Below are 18,077 nucleotides of genomic sequence, written 5' to 3' on the forward strand. Positions count from 1 at the left end.
AAGGTGGATTTGGCATGCCTGTGGCCCGATGCCGCCTCCCGGTCCAGGAGTCCCCGTGGCTCCAGCAGCAAGGGTGGCTGAAGGCTTCCTGCCTGCTTTGGGCCATTGCTGCAGGGGCCACTGCTGTCAGAGCCCCCTCTCTGCTGCTGACAGCTCTGCTCCTGGGGACACTGCTCTGGCCCAGCCCAGGAAGAGCAGCAGTGCCCAGTGCCAGCAGTGGTGTCGGTGGGACCCCCTGTGCACAGGGAGCCCCAGCCCCGGGGTGGCCGTGCCAGCCCCGCCAGGGACCTCCAGCCCCGGCAACCCAGAACAAGTGGAAAGCACAAGGGTGCAAACGCCGCCTGGGCCCAAAGGCATTGCAAAGAGAACTGAGATTTTAAAAAGAAACAGTATTTTTTTCCCAAAGATAGGCAAAAGCTAGGATTTACAGAAGATGTTTTATTTGGACAATCCTTATAAAAACAACAGTCTACAGAACATGTTTACATGGGTGCTTATAGACTAACAAACTTCCAAACATATTTACATGGGTACCTATAGACTAACAAACTTGCTAACATATTTACATGGGTACCTATAGTCTAACAAACTTCCTAACGTATTTACATGGGTACCTATAGTCTAACAAACTTGCTAACATATTTACATGGGAGCCTATCGGGTAACAAACTTTAAAACATATTTACAGAAAACCTCTAAACATAGAACGTAATTACAAAGGGGTCATATCAGTGTCCATCATCTCCCTCAGTCCTGGAGGAAAGGATGCAGCAGCGCTGGACTCTGCTGCCAGCAGTGGCTCAGGTGGGCTGGGCGTGGGAAGCATCTGCTTCTCTTGCTCGTGGGGCTCCATCTTCATCCGAGGACCATGGGCTCCTCCTCATCCTTCTCATCAACCTCCATTTCCTCGATGTCGTCCTCCACGTCCACCTCCATGTCCTCGGCAGTGTCTTCTGTGTCCACCTCCATCATTTCTTCTCCATGCACCACCATGTCCACTTCCATCTCCTCCAGGGTGTCTCTGACCGTCTGCAAGAGGCAGCACAATCTCACGCTGGGCTTGCTGTCCCACCCCATCCATTCCCACATGGCTGCAGCCTGCCCAAGCAGGGTGCCCCCCTCCCTGGAATGGCACTGTACCTCCACTGGGGCAGCAGTGCCCATCCTGCCGGGATTGGCTTCAGAGCAGGCGTCAGGAAAAGCCCAGGCAGCAGCAACAGCTCGGCACTGACGGGCAGAGCGAAGGGCGAGGGAGAACTGGCCGCTGGCAGCAGGTGAAGTGTCTGCTGTGCTCGTTTCCAGGACCTGGACCTTCCTCCTGCAACACGCTGGGAGCTGTGATGTCACAGAAGTTTCAGGGCCACTCCAGACGGAGAGATGGGGATCATGGAATGATCAAATCCTTGAATGCTTTGGCTTGCAAGGGCCCCTAAGGATCATCTGCTTTCAACCTGAGCAACTTCCCACCACACCAGGTTGCTCTGGACCCTGTCCAAGCTGGCCTTGGATGTTCCTGGCGATGGGGCATCCACAGCCTCTCTGCACTGCTCCCTGTGTCAGGGACAACCACCCTCCCAGGAAAGAACTTCTTCCCATCATCAAATCTATTTCAGCTCTTGCAGTTTGATCCCATTCCCCCTTGTCCTGTGACTACAGTTCCTGAGAAAGAGTCCTCCTCCCACTTCCCTGTAGTTCAGGCAGTTCCTGCAGGGTCCCACGTGCGGCTGACCCTGCAGACAGGAGAGAGAGAAGCCAAGCTCCCAGAGAGAGAAAATGGGGAAAGTGACAGGAGGGAAGAGAGGGAAAAGGTAGACGTGGGCCCATGGCCCCCAGCAGCAGCAGCACCCACAGGCCCAAAGCCCCCCGCCCCCTGCCCAGCACAGCCTGCCCTGCCCCTCCAGCTGTCAGCCGAGTGGGGGACAGGGGCCAGTGGCCGCTGCCAGCAGCAGGAATGGGGGCAGCGTGAGGATGCCCTGGCTTGGCTTTTGTCTCTTGATCAGTGCGGGCACAGGGCAGTGCAAGGCGGGCTGGCAAGCGAAGCCCGGAGCCTTTGGAGGCTCCAAGCCTTAAACATCAGCCCCTGCAGCAGCCCAGATCCGGGTCCCGCAGTTCCCAAGGCTGCCATGGCCTTCAGAGCATGAAGGTGGATTTGGCATGCCTGTGGCCCGATGCCGCCTCCCGGTCCAGGAGTCCCCGTGGCTCCAGCAGCAAGGGTGGCTGAAGGCTTCCTGCCTGCTTTGGGCCATTGCTGCAGGGGCCACTGCTGTCAGAGCCCCCTCTCTGCTGCTGACAGCTCTGCTCCTGGGGACACTGCTCTGGCCCAGCCCAGGAAGAGCAGCAGTGCCCAGTGCCAGCAGTGGTGTCGGTGGGACCCCCTGTGCACAGGGAGCCCCAGCCCCGGGGTGGCCGTGCCAGCCCCGCCAGGGACCTCCAGCCCCGGCAACCCAGAACAAGTGGAAAGCACAAGGGTGCAAACGCCGCCTGGGCCCAAAGGCATTGCAAAGAGAACTGAGATTTTAAAAAGAAACAGTATTTTTTTCCCAAAGATAGGCAAAAGCTAGGATTTACAGAAGATGTTTTATTTGGACAATCCTTATAAAAACAACAGTCTACAGAACATGTTTACATGGCAGCCTATAGAGTAACAATCTACAGAACATGTTTACATGGGTGCTTATAGACTAACAAACTTCCAAACATATTTACATGGGTACCTATAGACTAACAAACTTGCTAACATATTTACATGGGTACCTATAATCTAACAAACTTCCTAACATATTTACATGGGTACCTATAGTCTAACAAACTTGCTAACATATTTACATGGGAGCCTATCGGGTAACAAACTTTAAAACATATTTACAGAAAACCTCTAAACATAGAACGTAATTACAAAGGGGTCATATCAGTGTCCATCATCTCCCTCAGTCCTGGAGGAAAGGATGCAGCAGCGCTGGACTCTGCTGCCAGCAGTGGCTCAGGTGGGCTGGGCGTGGGAAGCATCTGCTTCTCTTGCTCGTGGGGCTCCATCTTCATCCGAGGACCATGGGCTCCTCCTCATCCTTCTCATCAACCTCCATTTCCTCGATGTCGTCCTCCACGTCCACCTCCATGTCCTCGGCAGTGTCTTCTGTGTCCACCTCCATCATTTCTTCTCCATGCACCACCATGTCCACTTCCATCTCCTCCAGGGTGTCTCTGACCGTCTGCAAGAGGCAGCACAATCTCACGCTGGGCTTGCTGTCCCACCCCATCCATTCCCACATGGCTGCAGCCTGCCCAAGCAGGGTGCCCCCCTCCCTGGAATGGCACTGTACCTCCACTGGGGCAGCAGTGCCCATCCTGCCGGGATTGGCTTCAGAGCAGGCGTCAGGAAAAGCCCAGGCAGCAGCAACAGCTCGGCACTGACGGGCAGAGCGAAGGGCGAGGGAGAACTGGCCGCTGGCAGCAGGTGAAGTGTCTGCTGTGCTCGTTTCCAGGACCTGGACCTTCCTCCTGCAACACGCTGGGAGCTGTGATGTCACAGAAGTTTCAGGGCCACTCCAGACGGAGAGATGGGGATCATGGAATGATCAAATCCTTGAATGCTTTGGCTTGCAAGGGCCCCTAAGGATCATCTGCTTTCAACCTGAGCAACTTCCCACCACACCAGGTTGCTCTGGACCCTGTCCAAGCTGGCCTTGGATGTTCCTGGCGATGGGGCATCCACAGCCTCTCTGCACTGCTCCCTGTGTCAGGGACAACCACCCTCCCAGGAAAGAACTTCTTCCCATCATCAAATCTATTTCAGCTCTTGCAGTTTGATCCCATTCCCCCTTGTCCTGTGACTACAGTTCCTGAGAAAGAGTCCTCCTCCCACTTCCCTGTAGTTCAGGCAGTTCCTGCAGGGTCCCACGTGCGGCTGACCCTGCAGACAGGAGAGAGAGAAGCCAAGCTCCCAGAGAGAGAAAATGGGGAAAGTGACAGGAGGGAAGAGAGGGAAAAGGTAGACGTGGGCCCATGGCCCCCAGCAGCAGCAGCCACAGGCCTAAAGCCCCCCGTCCCCCTGCCCAGCACAGCCTGCCCTGCCCCTCCAGCTGTCAGCCGAGTGGGGGACAGGGGCCAGTGGCCGCTGCCAGCAGCAGGAATGGGGGCAGCGTGAGGATGCCCTGGCTTGGCTTTTGTCTCTTGATCAGTGCGGGCACAGGGCAGTGCAAGGCGGGCTGGCAAGCGAAGCCCGGAGCCTTTGGAGGCTCCAAGCCTTAAACATCAGCCCCTGCAGCAGCCCAGATCCGGGTCCCGCAGTTCCCAAGGCTGCCATGGCCTTCAGAGCATGAAGGTGGATTTGGCATGCCTGTGGCCCGATGCCGCCTCCCGGTCCAGGAGTCCCCGTGGCTCCAGCAGCAAGGGTGGCTGAAGGCTTCCTGCCTGCTTTGGGCCATTGCTGCAGGGGCCACTGCTGTCAGAGCCCCCTCTCTGCTGCTGACAGCTCTGCTCCTGGGGACACTGCTCTGGCCCAGCCCAGGAAGAGCAGCAGTGCCCAGTGCCAGCAGTGGTGTCGGTGGGACCCCCTGTGCACAGGGAGCCCCAGCCCCGGCGTGGCCATGCCAGCCCCGCCAGGGACCTCCAGCCCCGGCAACCCAGAACAAGTGGAAAGCACAAGGGTGCAAACGCCGCCTGGGCCCAAAGGCATTGCAAAGAGAACTGAGATTTTAAAAAGAAACAGTATTTTTTTCCCAAAGATAGGCAAAAGCTAGGATTTACAGAAGATGTTTTATTTGGACAATCCTTATAAAAACAACAGTCTACAGAACATGTTTACATGGGTGCTTATAGACTAACAAACTTCCAAACATATTTACATGGGTACCTATAGACTAACAAACTTGCTAACATATTTACATGGGTACCTATAATCTAACAAACTTCCTAACGTATTTACATGGGTACCTATAGTCTAACAAACTTGCTAACATATTTACATGGGAGCCTATAGGGTAACAAACTTTAAAACATATTTACAGAAAACCTCTAAACATAGAACGTAATTACAAAGGGGTCATATCAGTGTCCATCATCTCCCTCAGTCCTGGAGGAAAGGATGCAGCAGCGCTGGACTCTGCTGCCAGCAGTGGCTCAGGTGGGCTGGGCGTGGGAAGCATCTGCTTCTCTTGCTCGTGGGGCTCCATCTTCATCCGAGGACCATGGGCTCCTCCTCATCCTTCTCATCAACCTCCATTTCCTCGATGTCGTCCTCCACGTCCACCTCCATGTCCTCGGCAGTGTCTTCTGTGTCCACCTCCATCATTTCTTCTCCATGCACCACCATGTCCACTTCCATCTCCTCCAGGGTGTCTCTGACCGTCTGCAAGAGGCAGCACAATCTCACGCTGGGCTTGCTGTCCCACCCCATCCATTCCCACATGGCTGCAGCCTGCCCAAGCAGGGTGCCCCCCTCCCTGGAATGGCACTGTACCTCCACTGGGGCAGCAGTGCCCATCCTGCCGGGATTGGCTTCAGAGCAGGCGTCAGGAAAAGCCCAGGCAGCAGCAACAGCTCGGCACTGACGGGCAGAGCGAAGGGCGAGGGAGAACTGGCCGCTGGCAGCAGGTGAAGTGTCTGCTGTGCTCGTTTCCAGGACCTGGACCTTCCTCCTGCAACACGCTGGGAGCTGTGATGTCACAGAAGTTTCAGGGCCACTCCAGACGGAGAGATGGGGATCATGGAATGATCAAATCCTTGAATGCTTTGGCTTGCAAGGGCCCCTAAGGATCATCTGCTTTCAACCTGAGCAACTTCCCACCACACCAGGTTGCTCTGGACCCTGTCCAAGCTGGCCTTGGATGTTCCTGGCGATGGGGCATCCACAGCCTCTCTGCACTGCTCCCTGTGTCAGGGACAACCACCCTCCCAGGAAAGAACTTCTTCCCATCATCAAATCTATTTCAGCTCTTGCAGTTTGATCCCATTCCCCCTTGTCCTGTGACTACAGTTCCTGAGAAAGAGTCCTCCTCCCACTTCCCTGTAGTTCAGGCAGTTCCTGCAGGGTCCCACGTGCGGCTGACCCTGCAGACAGGAGAGAGAGAAGCCAAGCTCCCAGAGAGAGAAAATGGGGAAAGTGACAGGAGGGAAGAGAGGGAAAAGGTAGACGTGGGCCCATGGCCCCCAGCAACAGCAGCACCCACAGGCCCAAAGCCCCCCACCCCCTGCCCAGCACAGCCTGCCCTGCCCCTCCAGCTGTCAGCCGAGTGGGGGACAGGGGCCAGTGGCCGCTGCCAGCAGCAGGAATGGGGGCAGCGTGAGGATGCCCTGGCTTGGCTTTTGTCTCTTGATCAGTGCGGGCACAGGGCAGTGCAAGGCGGGCTGGCAAGCGAAGCCCGGAGCCTTTGGAGGCTCCAAGCCTTAAACATCAGCCCCTGCAGCAGCCCAGATCCGGGTCCCGCAGTTCCCAAGGCTGCCATGGCCTTCAGAGCATGAAGGTGGATTTGGCATGCCTGTGGCCCGATGCCGCCTCCCGGTCCAGGAGTCCCCGTGGCTCCAGCAGCAAGGGTGGCTGAAGGCTTCCTGCCTGCTTTGGGCCATTGCTGCAGGGGCCACTGCTGTTAGAGCCCCCTCTCTGCTGCTGACAGCTCTGCTCCTGGGGACACTGCTCTGGCCCAGCCCAGGAAGAGCAGCAGTGCCCAGTGCCAGCAGTGGTGTCGGTGGGACCCCCTGTGCACAGGGAGCCCCAGCCCCGGGGTGGCCGTGCCAGCCCCGCCAGGGACCTCCAGCCCCGGCAACCCAGAACAAGTGGAAAGCCCAAGGGTGCAAACGCCGCCTGGGCCCAAAGGCATTGCAAAGAGAACTGAGATTTTAAAAAGAAACAGTATTTTTTTCCCAAAGATAGGCAAAAGCTAGGATTTACAGAAGATGTTTTATTTGGACAATCCTTATAAAAACAACAGTCTACAGAACATGTTTACATGGCAGCCTATAGAGTAACAATCTACAGAACATGTTTACATGGGTGCTTATAGACTAACAAACTTCCAAACATATTTACATGGGTACCTATAGACTAACAAACTTGCTAACATATTTACATGGGTACCTATAATCTAACAAACTTCCTAACATATTTACATGGGTACCTATAGTCTAACAAACTTGCTAACATATTTACATGGGAGCCTATCGGGTAACAAACTTTAAAACATATTTACAGAAAACCTCTAAACATAGAACGTAATTACAAAGGGGTCATATCAGTGTCCATCATCTCCCTCAGTCCTGGAGGAAAGGATGCAGCAGCGCTGGACTCTGCTGCCAGCAGTGGCTCAGGTGGGCTGGGCGTGGGAAGCATCTGCTTCTCTTGCTCGTGGGGCTCCATCTTCATCCGAGGACCATGGGCTCCTCCTCATCCTTCTCATCAACCTCCATTTCCTCGATGTCGTCCTCCACGTCCACCTCCATGTCCTCGGCAGTGTCTTCTGTGTCCACCTCCATCATTTCTTCTCCATGCACCACCATGTCCACTTCCATCTCCTCCAGGGTGTCTCTGACCGTCTGCAAGAGGCAGCACAATCTCACGCTGGGCTTGCTGTCCCACCCCATCCATTCCCACATGGCTGCAGCCTGCCCAAGCAGGGTGCCCCCCTCCCTGGAATGGCACTGTACCTCCACTGGGGCAGCAGTGCCCATCCTGCCGGGATTGGCTTCAGAGCAGGCGTCAGGAAAAGCCCAGGCAGCAGCAACAGCTCGGCACTGACGGGCAGAGCGAAGGGCGAGGGAGAACTGGCCGCTGGCAGCAGGTGAAGTGTCTGCTGTGCTCGTTTCCAGGACCTGGACCTTCCTCCTGCAACACGCTGGGAGCTGTGATGTCACAGAAGTTTCAGGGCCACTCCAGACGGAGAGATGGGGATCATGGAATGATCAAATCCTTGAATGCTTTGGCTTGCAAGGGCCCCTAAGGATCATCTGCTTTCAACCTGAGCAACTTCCCACCACACCAGGTTGCTCTGGACCCTGTCCAAGCTGGCCTTGGATGTTCCTGGCGATGGGGCATCCACAGCCTCTCTGCACTGCTCCCTGTGTCAGGGACAACCACCCTCCCAGGAAAGAACTTCTTCCCATCATCAAATCTATTTCAGCTCTTGCAGTTTGATCCCATTCCCCCTTGTCCTGTGACTACAGTTCCTGAGAAAGAGTCCTCCTCCCACTTCCCTGTAGTTCAGGCAGTTCCTGCAGGGTCCCACGTGCGGCTGACCCTGCAGACAGGAGAGAGAGAAGCCAAGCTCCCAGAGAGAGAAAATGGGGAAAGTGACAGGAGGGAAGAGAGGGAAAAGGTAGACGTGGGCCCATGGCCCCCAGCAGCAGCAGCCACAGGCCTAAAGCCCCCCGTCCCCCTGCCCAGCACAGCCTGCCCTGCCCCTCCAGCTGTCAGTCGAGTGGGGGACAGGGGCCAGTGGCCGCTGCCAGCAGCAGGAATGGGGGCAGCGTGAGGATGCCCTGGCTTGGCTTTTGTCTCTTGATCAGTGCGGGCGCAGGGCAGTGCAAGGCGGGCTGGCAAGGGAAGCCCGGAGCCTTTGGAGGCTCCAAGCCTTAAACATCAGCCCCTGCAGCAGCCCAGATCCGGGTCCCGCAGTTCCCAAGGCTGCCATGGCCTTCAGAGCATGAAGGTGGATTTGGCATGCCTGTGGCCCGATGCCGCCTCCCGGTCCAGGAGTCCCCGTGGCTCCAGCAGCAAGGGTGGCTGAAGGCTTCCTGCCTGCTTTGGGCCATTGCTGCAGGGGCCACTGCTGTTAGAGCCCCCTCTCTGCTGCTGACAGCTCTGCTCCTGGGGACACTGCTCTGGCCCAGCCCAGGAAGAGCAGCAGTGCCCAGTGCCAGCAGTGGTGTCGGTGGGACCCCCTGTGCACAGGGAGCCCCAGCCCCGGCGTGGCCATGCCAGCCCCGCCAGGGACCTCCAGCCCCGGCAACCCAGAACAAGTGGAAAGCCCAAGGGTGCAAACGCCGCCTGGGCCCAAAGGCATTGCAAAGAGAACTGAGATTTTAAAAAGAAACAGTATTTTTTTCCCAAAGATAGGCAAAAGCTAGGATTTACAGAAGATGTTTTATTTGGACAATCCTTATAAAAACAACAGTCTACAGAACATGTTTACATGGCAGCCTATAGAGTAACAATCTACAGAACATGTTTACATGGGTGCTTATAGACTAACAAACTTCCAAACATATTTACATGGGTACCTATAGACTAACAAACTTGCTAACATATTTACATGGGTACCTATAATCTAACAAACTTCCTAACGTATTTACATGGGTACCTATAGTCTAACAAACTTGCTAACATATTTACATGGGAGCCTATCGGGTAACAAACTTTAAAACATATTTACAGAAAACCTCTAAACATAGAACGTAATTACAAAGGGGTCATATCAGTGTCCATCATCTCCCTCAGTCCTGGAGGAAAGGATGCAGCAGCGCTGGACTCTGCTGCCAGCAGTGGCTCAGGTGGGCTGGGCGTGGGAAGCATCTGCTTCTCTTGCTCGTGGGGCTCCATCTTCATCCGAGGACCATGGGCTCCTCCTCATCCTTCTCATCAACCTCCATTTCCTCGATGTCGTCCTCCACGTCCACCTCCATGTCCTCGGCAGTGTCTTCTGTGTCCACCTCCATCATTTCTTCTCCATGCACCACCATGTCCACTTCCATCTCCTCCAGGGTGTCTCTGACCGTCTGCAAGAGGCAGCACAATCTCACGCTGGGCTTGCTGTCCCACCCCATCCATTCCCACATGGCTGCAGCCTGCCCAAGCAGGGTGCCCCCCTCCCTGGAATGGCACTGTACCTCCACTGGGGCAGCAGTGCCCATCCTGCCGGGATTGGCTTCAGAGCAGGCGTCAGGAAAAGCCCAGGCAGCAGCAACAGCTCGGCACTGACGGGCAGAGCGAAGGGCGAGGGAGAACTGGCCGCTGGCAGCAGGTGAAGTGTCTGCTGTGCTCGTTTCCAGGACCTGGACCTTCCTCCTGCAACACGCTGGGAGCTGTGATGTCACAGAAGTTTCAGGGCCACTCCAGACGGAGAGATGGGGATCATGGAATGATCAAATCCTTGAATGCTTTGGCTTGCAAGGGCCCCTAAGGATCATCTGCTTTCAACCTGAGCAACTTCCCACCACACCAGGTTGCTCTGGACCCTGTCCAAGCTGGCCTTGGATGTTCCTGGCGATGGGGCATCCACAGCCTCTCTGCACTGCTCCCTGTGTCAGGGACAACCACCCTCCCAGGAAAGAACTTCTTCCCATCATCAAATCTATTTCAGCTCTTGCAGTTTGATCCCATTCCCCCTTGTCCTGTGACTACAGTTCCTGAGAAAGAGTCCTCCTCCCACTTCCCTGTAGTTCAGGCAGTTCCTGCAGGGTCCCACGTGCGGCTGACCCTGCAGACAGGAGAGAGAGAAGCCAAGCTCCCAGAGAGAGAAAATGGGGAAAGTGACAGGAGGGAAGAGAGGGAAAAGGTAGACGTGGGCCCATGGCCCCCAGCAGCAGCACCCACAGGCCCAAAGCCCCCCACCCCCTGCCCAGCACAGCCTGCCCTGCCCCTCCAGCTGTCAGCCGAGTGGGGGACAGGGGCCAGTGGCCGCTGCCAGCAGCAGGAATGGGGGCAGCGTGAGGATGCCCTGGCTTGGCTTTTGTCTCTTGATCAGTGCGGGCACAGGGCAGTGCAAGGCGGGCTGGCAAGCGAAGCCCGGAGCCTTTGGAGGCTCCAAGCCTTAAACATCAGCCCCTGCAGCAGCCCAGATCCGGGTCCCGCAGTTCCCAAGGCTGCCATGGCCTTCAGAGCATGAAGGTGGATTTGGCATGCCTGTGGCCCGATGCCGCTTCCCGGTCCAGGAGTCCCCGTGGCTCCAGCAGCAAGGGTGGCTGAAGGCTTCCTGCCTGCTTTGGGCCATTGCTGCAGGGGCCACTGCTGTCAGAGCCCCCTCTCTGCTGCTGACAGCTCTGCTCCTGGGGACACTGCTCTGGCCCAGCCCAGGAAGAGCAGCAGTGCCCAGTGCCAGCAGTGGTGTCGGTGGGACCCCCTGTGCACAGGGACCCCCAGCCCCGGGGTGGCCGTGCCAGCCCCGCCAGGGACCTCCAGCCCCGGCAACCCAGAACAAGTGGAAAGCACAAGGGTGCAAACGCCGCCTGGGCCCAAAGGCATTGCAAAGAGAACTGAGATTTTAAAAAGAAACAGTATTTTTTTCCCAAAGATAGGCAAAAGCTAGGATTTACAGAAGATGTTTTATTTGGACAATCCTTATAAAAACAACAGTCTACAGAACATGTTTACATGGGTGCTTATAGACTAACAAACTTCCAAACATATTTACATGGGTACCTATAGACTAACAAACTTGCTAACATATTTACATGGGTACCTATAATCTAACAAACTTCCTAACGTATTTACATGGGTACCTATAGTCTAACAAACTTGCTAACATATTTACATGGGAGCCTATAGGGTAACAAACTTTAAAACATATTTACAGAAAACCTCTAAACATAGAACGTAATTACAAAGGGGTCATATCAGTGTCCATCATCTCCCTCAGTCCTGGAGGAAAGGATGCAGCAGCGCTGGACTCTGCTGCCAGCAGTGGCTCAGGTGGGCTGGGCGTGGGAAGCATCTGCTTCTCTTGCTCGTGGGGCTCCATCTTCATCCGAGGACCATGGGCTCCTCCTCATCCTTCTCATCAACCTCCATTTCCTCGATGTCGTCCTCCACGTCCACCTCCATGTCCTCGGCAGTGTCTTCTGTGTCCACCTCCATCATTTCTTCTCCATGCACCACCATGTCCACTTCCATCTCCTCCAGGGTGTCTCTGACCGTCTGCAAGAGGCAGCACAATCTCACGCTGGGCTTGCTGTCCCACCCCATCCATTCCCACATGGCTGCAGCCTGCCCAAGCAGGGTGCCCCCCTCCCTGGAATGGCACTGTACCTCCACTGGGGCAGCAGTGCCCATCCTGCCGGGATTGGCTTCAGAGCAGGCGTCAGGAAAAGCCCAGGCAGCAGCAACAGCTCGGCACTGACGGGCAGAGCGAAGGGCGAGGGAGAACTGGCCGCTGGCAGCAGGTGAAGTGTCTGCTGTGCTCGTTTCCAGGACCTGGACCTTCCTCCTGCAACACGCTGGGAGCTGTGATGTCACAGAAGTTTCAGGGCCACTCCAGACGGAGAGATGGGGATCATGGAATGATCAAATCCTTGAATGCTTTGGCTTGCAAGGGCCCCTAAGGATCATCTGCTTTCAACCTGAGCAACTTCCCACCACACCAGGTTGCTCTGGACCCTGTCCAAGCTGGCCTTGGATGTTCCTGGCGATGGGGCATCCACAGCCTCTCTGCACTGCTCCCTGTGTCAGGGACAACCACCCTCCCAGGAAAGAACTTCTTCCCATCATCAAATCTATTTCAGCTCTTGCAGTTTGATCCCATTCCCCCTTGTCCTGTGACTACAGTTCCTGAGAAAGAGTCCTCCTCCCACTTCCCTGTAGTTCAGGCAGTTCCTGCAGGGTCCCACGTGCGGCTGACCCTGCAGACAGGAGAGAGAGAAGCCAAGCTCCCAGAGAGAGAAAATGGGGAAAGTGACAGGAGGGAAGAGAGGGAAAAGGTAGACGTGGGCCCATGGCCCCCAGCAGCAGCACCCACAGGCCCAAAGCCCCCCGCCCCCTGCCCAGCACAGCCTGCCCTGCCCCTCCAGCTGTCAGCCGAGTGGGGGACAGGGGCCAGTGGCCGCTGCCAGCAGCAGGAATGGGGGCAGCGTGAGGATGCCCTGGCTTGGCTTTTGTCTCTTGATCAGTGCGGGCACAGGGCAGTGCAAGGCGGGCTGGCAAGCGAAGCCCGGAGCCTTTGGAGGCTCCAAGCCTTAAACATCAGCCCCTGCAGCAGCCCAGATCCGGGTCCCGCAGTTCCCAAGGCTGCCATGGCCTTCAGAGCATGAAGGTGGATTTGGCATGCCTGTGGCCCGATGCCGCTTCCCGGTCCAGGAGTCCCCGTGGCTCCAGCAGCAAGGGTGGCTGAAGGCTTCCTGCCTGCTTTGGGCCATTGCTGCAGGGGCCACTGCTGTCAGAGCCCCCTCTCTGCTGCTGACAGCTCTGCTCCTGGGGACACTGCTCTGGCCCAGCCCAGGAAGAGCAGCAGTGCCCAGTGCCAGCAGTGGTGTCGGTGGGACCCCCTGTGCACAGGGACCCCCAGCCCCGGGGTGGCCGTGCCAGCCCCGCCAGGGACCTCCAGCCCCGGCAACCCAGAACAAGTGGAAAGCACAAGGGTGCAAACGCCGCCTGGGCCCAAAGGCATTGCAAAGAGAACTGAGATTTAAAAAGAAACAGTATTTTTTTCCCAAAGATAGGCAAAAGCTAGGATTTACAGAAGATGTTTTATTTGGACAATCCTTATAAAAACAACAGTCTACAGAACATGTTTACATGGGTGCTTATAGACTAACAAACTTCCAAACATATTTACATGGGTACCTATAGACTAACAAACTTGCTAACATATTTACATGGGTACCTATAATCTAACAAACTTCCTAACGTATTTACATGGGTACCTATAGTCTAACAAACTTGCTAACATATTTACATGGGAGCCTATAGGGTAACAAACTTTAAAACATATTTACAGAAAACCTCTAAACATAGAACGTAATTACAAAGGGGTCATATCAGTGTCCATCATCTCCCTCAGTCCTGGAGGAAAGGATGCAGCAGCGCTGGACTCTGCTGCCAGCAGTGGCTCAGGTGGGCTGGGCGTGGGAAGCATCTGCTTCTCTTGCTCGTGGGGCTCCATCTTCATCCGAGGACCATGGGCTCCTCCTCATCCTTCTCATCAACCTCCATTTCCTCGATGTCGTCCTCCACGTCCACCTCCATGTCCTCGGCAGTGTCTTCTGTGTCCACCTCCATCATTTCTTCTCCATGCACCACCATGTCCACTTCCATCTCCTCCAGGGTGTCTCTGACCGTCTGCAAGAGGCAGCACAATCTCACGCTGGGCTTGCTGTCCCACCCATCCATTCCCACATGGCTGCAGCCTGCCCAAGCAGGGTGCCCCCCTCCCTGGAATGGCACTGTACCTCCACTGGGGCAGCAGTGCCCATCCTGCCGGGATTGGCTTCAGAGCAGGCGTCAGGAAAAGCCCAGGCAGAAGCAACAGCTCGGCACTGACGGGCAGAGCGAAGGGCGAGGGAGAACTGGCCGCTGGCAGCAGGTGAAGTGTCTGCTGTGCTCGTTTCCAGGACCTGGACCTTCCTCCTGCAACACGCTGGGAGCTGTGATGTCACAGAAGTTTCAGGGCCACTCCAGACGGAGAGATGGGGATCATGGAATGATCAAATCCTTGAATGCTTTGGCTTGCAAGGGCCCCTAAGGATCATCTGCTTTCAACCTGAGCAACTTCCCACCACACCAGGTTGCTCTGGACCCTGTCCAAGCTGGCCTTGGATGTTCCTGGCGATGGGGCATCCACAGCCTCTCTGCACTGCTCCCTGTGTCAGGGACAACCACCCTCCCAGGAAAGAACTTCTTCCCATCATCAAATCTTTTTCGGCTCTTGCAGTTTGATCCCATTCCCCCTTGTCCTGTGACTACAGTTCCTGAGAAAGAGTCCTCCTCCCACTTCCCTGTAGTTCAGGCAGTTCCTGCAGGGTCCCACGTGCGGCTGACCCTGCAGACAGGAGAGAGAGAAGCCAAGCTCCCAGAGAGAGAAAATGGGGAAAGTGACAGGAGGGAAGAGAGGGAAAAGGTAGACGTGGGCCCATGGCCCCCAGCAGCAGCAGCACCCACAGGCCCAAAGCCCCCCGCCCCCTGCCCAGCACAGCCTGCCCTGCCCCTCCAGCTGTCAGTCGAGTGGGGGACAGGGGCCAGTGGCCGCTGCCAGCAGCAGGAATGGGGGCAGCGTGAGGATGCCCTGGCTTGGCTTTTGTCTCTTGATCAGTGCGGGCACAGGGCAGTGCAAGGCGGGCTGGCAAGGGAAGCCCGGAGCCTTTGGAGGCTCCAAGCCTTAAACATCAGCCCCTGCAGCAGCCCAGATCCGGGTCCCGCAGTTCCCAAGGCTGCCATGGCCTTCAGAGCATGAAGGTGGATTTGGCATGCCTGTGGCCCGATGCCGCCTCCCGGTCCAGGAGTCCCCGTGGCTCCAGCAGCAAGGGTGGCTGAAGGCTTCCTGCCTGCTTTGGGCCATTGCTGCAGGGGCCACTGCTGTCAGAGCCCCCTCTCTGCTGCTGACAGCTCTGCTCCTGGGGACACTGCTCTGGCCCAGCCCAGGAAGAGCAGCAGTGCCCAGTGCCAGCAGTGGTGTCGGTGGGACCCCCTGTGCACAGGGAGCCCCAGCCCCGGGGTGGCCGTGCCAGCCCCACCAGGGACCTCCAGCCCCGGCAACCCAGAACAAGTGGAAAGCCCAAGGGTGCAAACGCCGCCTGGGCCCAAAGGCATTGCAAAGAGAACTGAGATTTTAAAAAGAAACAGTATTTTTTTCCCAAAGATAGGCAAAAGCTAGGATTTACAGAAGATGTTTTATTTGGACAATCCTTATAAAAACAACAGTCTACAGAACATGTTTACATGGGTGCTTATAGACTAACAAACTTCCAAACATATTTACATGGGTACCTATAGACTAACAAACTTGCTAACATATTTACATGGGTACCTATAATCTAACAAACTTCCTAACGTATTTACATGGGTACCTATAGTCTAACAAACTTGCTAACATATTTACATGGGAGCCTATCGGGTAACAAACTTTAAAACATATTTACAGAAAACCTCTAAACATAGAACGTAATTACAAAGGGGTCATATCAGTGTCCATCATCTCCCTCAGTCCTGGAGGAAAGGATGCAGCAGCGCTGGACTCTGCTGCCAGCAGTGGCTCAGGTGGGCTGGGCGTGGGAAGCATCTGCTTCTCCTGCTCGTGGGGCTCCATCTTCATCCGAGGACCATGGGCTCCTCCTCATCCTTCTCATCAACCTCCATTTCCTCGATGTCGTCCTCCACGTCCACCTCCATGTCCTCGGCAGTGTCTTCTGTGTCCACCTCCATCATTTCTTCTCCATGCACCACCATGTCCACTTCCATCTCCTCCAGGGTGTCTCTGACCGTCTGCAAGAGGCAGCACAATCTCACGCTGGGCTTGCTGTCCCACCCCATCCATTCCCACATGGCTGCAGCCTGCCCAAGCAGGGTGCCCCCCTCCCTGGAATGGCACTGTACCTCCACTGGGGCAGCAGTGCCCATCCTGCCGGGATTGGCTTCAGAGCAGGCGTCAGGAAAAGCCCAGGCAGAAGCAACAGCTCGGCACTGACGGGCAGAGCGAAGGGCGAGGGAGAACTGGCCGCTGGCAGCAGGTGAAGCGTCTGCTGTGCTCGTTTCCAGGACCTGGACCTTCCTCCTGCAACACGCTGGGAGCTGTGATGTCACAGAAGTTTCAGGGCCACTCCAGACGGAGAGATGGGGATCATGGAATGATCAAATCCTTGAATGCTTTGGCTTGCAAGGGCCCCTAAGGATCATCTGCTTTCAACCTGAGCAACTTCCCACCACACCAGGTTGCTCTGGACCCTGTCCAAGCTGGCCTTGGATGTTCCTGGCGATGGGGCATCCACAGCCTCTCTGCACTGCTCCCTGTGTCAGGGACAACCACCCTCCCAGGAAAGAACTTCTTCCCATCATCAAATCTTTTTCGGCTCTTGCAGTTTGATCCCATTCCCCCTTGTCCTGTGACTACAGTTCCTGAGAAAGAGTCCTCCTCCCACTTCCCTGTAGTTCAGGCAGTTCCTGCAGGGTCCCACATGCGGCTGACCCTGCAGACAGGAGAGAGAGAAGCCAAGCTCCCAGAGAGAGAAAATGGGGAAAGAGACAGGAGGGAAGAGAGGGAAAAGGTAGACGTGGGCCCATGGCCCCCAGCAGCAGCAGCCACAGGCCTAAAGCCCCCCGTCCCCCTGCCCAGCACAGCCTGCCCTGCCCCTCCAGCTGTCAGTCGAGTGGGGGACAGGGGCCAGTGGCCGCTGCCAGCAGCAGGAATGGGGGCAGCGTGAGGATGCCCTGGCTTGGCTTTTGTCTCTTGATCAGTGCGGGCGCAGGGCAGTGCAAGGCGGGCTGGCAAGCGAAGCCCGGAGCCTTTGGAGGCTCCAAGCCTTAAACATCAGCCCCTGCAGCAGCCCAGATCCGGGTCCCGCAGTTCCCAAGGCTGCCATGGCCTTCAGAGCATGAAGGTGGATTTGGCATGCCTGTGGCCCGATGCCACCTCCCGGTCCAGGAGTCCCCGTGGCTCCAGCAGCAAGGGTGGCTGAAGGCTTCCTGCCTGCTTTGGGCCATTGCTGCAGGAGCCACTGCTGTCAGAGCCCCCTCTCTGCTGCTGACAGCTCTGCTCCTGGGGACACTGCTCTGGCCCAGCCCAGGAAGAGCAGCAGTGCCCAGTGCCAGGAGTGGTGTCAGTGGGACCCCCTGTGCACAGGGAGCCCCAGCCCCGGAGTGGCCGTGCCAGCCCCGCCAGGGACCTCCAGCCCCGGCAACCCAGAACAAGTGGAAAGCCCAAGGGTGCAAACGCCGCCTGGGCCCAAAGGCATTGCAAAGAGAACTGAGATTTTAAAAAGAAACAGTATTTTTTTCCCAAAGATAGGCAAAAGCTAGGATTTACAGAAGATGTTTTATTTGGACAATCCTTATAAAAACAACAGTCTACAGAACATGTTTACATGGCAGCCTATAGAGTAACAATCTACAGAACATGTTTACATGGGTGCTTATAGACTAACAAACTTCCAAACATATTTACATGGGTACCTATAGACTAACAAACTTCCTAACATATTTACATGGCAGCTTATAGGGTAACAAATTTTCTAACGTATTTACTTAGTGTGCAATTGACTGAAGGCGAAAAACCAAGCGGCAGAGCAGCGGACTTCTGTGCGCACTGAAGGCAATTGCAAGAATCCAGCAGCTGCTCCTTGCCAAGCACAGGCAGCTGCCTAGGTTCTTGCTTCTTGACCAACTCACAGTTGCCCTTCTTTTCAGCAGCTGCCACCATGTTCCCTGCATCTCGGAGCCTCTGGGGAGC

The 18,077-nt window shown here is 55.9% G+C and overlaps 2 long non-coding RNA genes across 2 annotated transcripts; both read right to left on the reverse strand.

Moving 5' to 3' along the window:
* Positions 1-4,736: 4,736 nt before the first annotated feature.
* LOC128799246 (uncharacterized) lies at positions 4,737-7,438 on the reverse strand. Its single transcript, XR_008434679.1, has 2 exons — positions 7,033-7,438; positions 4,737-4,932 (listed from the first exon to the last, which is right to left on the reverse strand). It is a non-coding gene; the product is annotated as an uncharacterized LOC128799246 (long non-coding RNA).
* A 3,793-nt stretch (positions 7,439-11,231) lies between these two features.
* LOC128799248 (uncharacterized) lies at positions 11,232-13,889 on the reverse strand. The gene is made up of 2 exons (XR_008434681.1): positions 13,484-13,889; positions 11,232-11,427 (listed from the first exon to the last, which is right to left on the reverse strand). It is a non-coding gene; the product is annotated as an uncharacterized LOC128799248 (long non-coding RNA).
* Between the last annotated feature and the right edge of the window lie 4,188 nt (positions 13,890-18,077).

Source organism: Vidua chalybeata, chromosome 23, assembly GCF_026979565.1.
Source record: "Vidua chalybeata isolate OUT-0048 chromosome 23, bVidCha1 merged haplotype, whole genome shotgun sequence".
Lineage (NCBI taxonomy): Eukaryota > Metazoa > Chordata > Aves > Passeriformes > Viduidae > Vidua > Vidua chalybeata.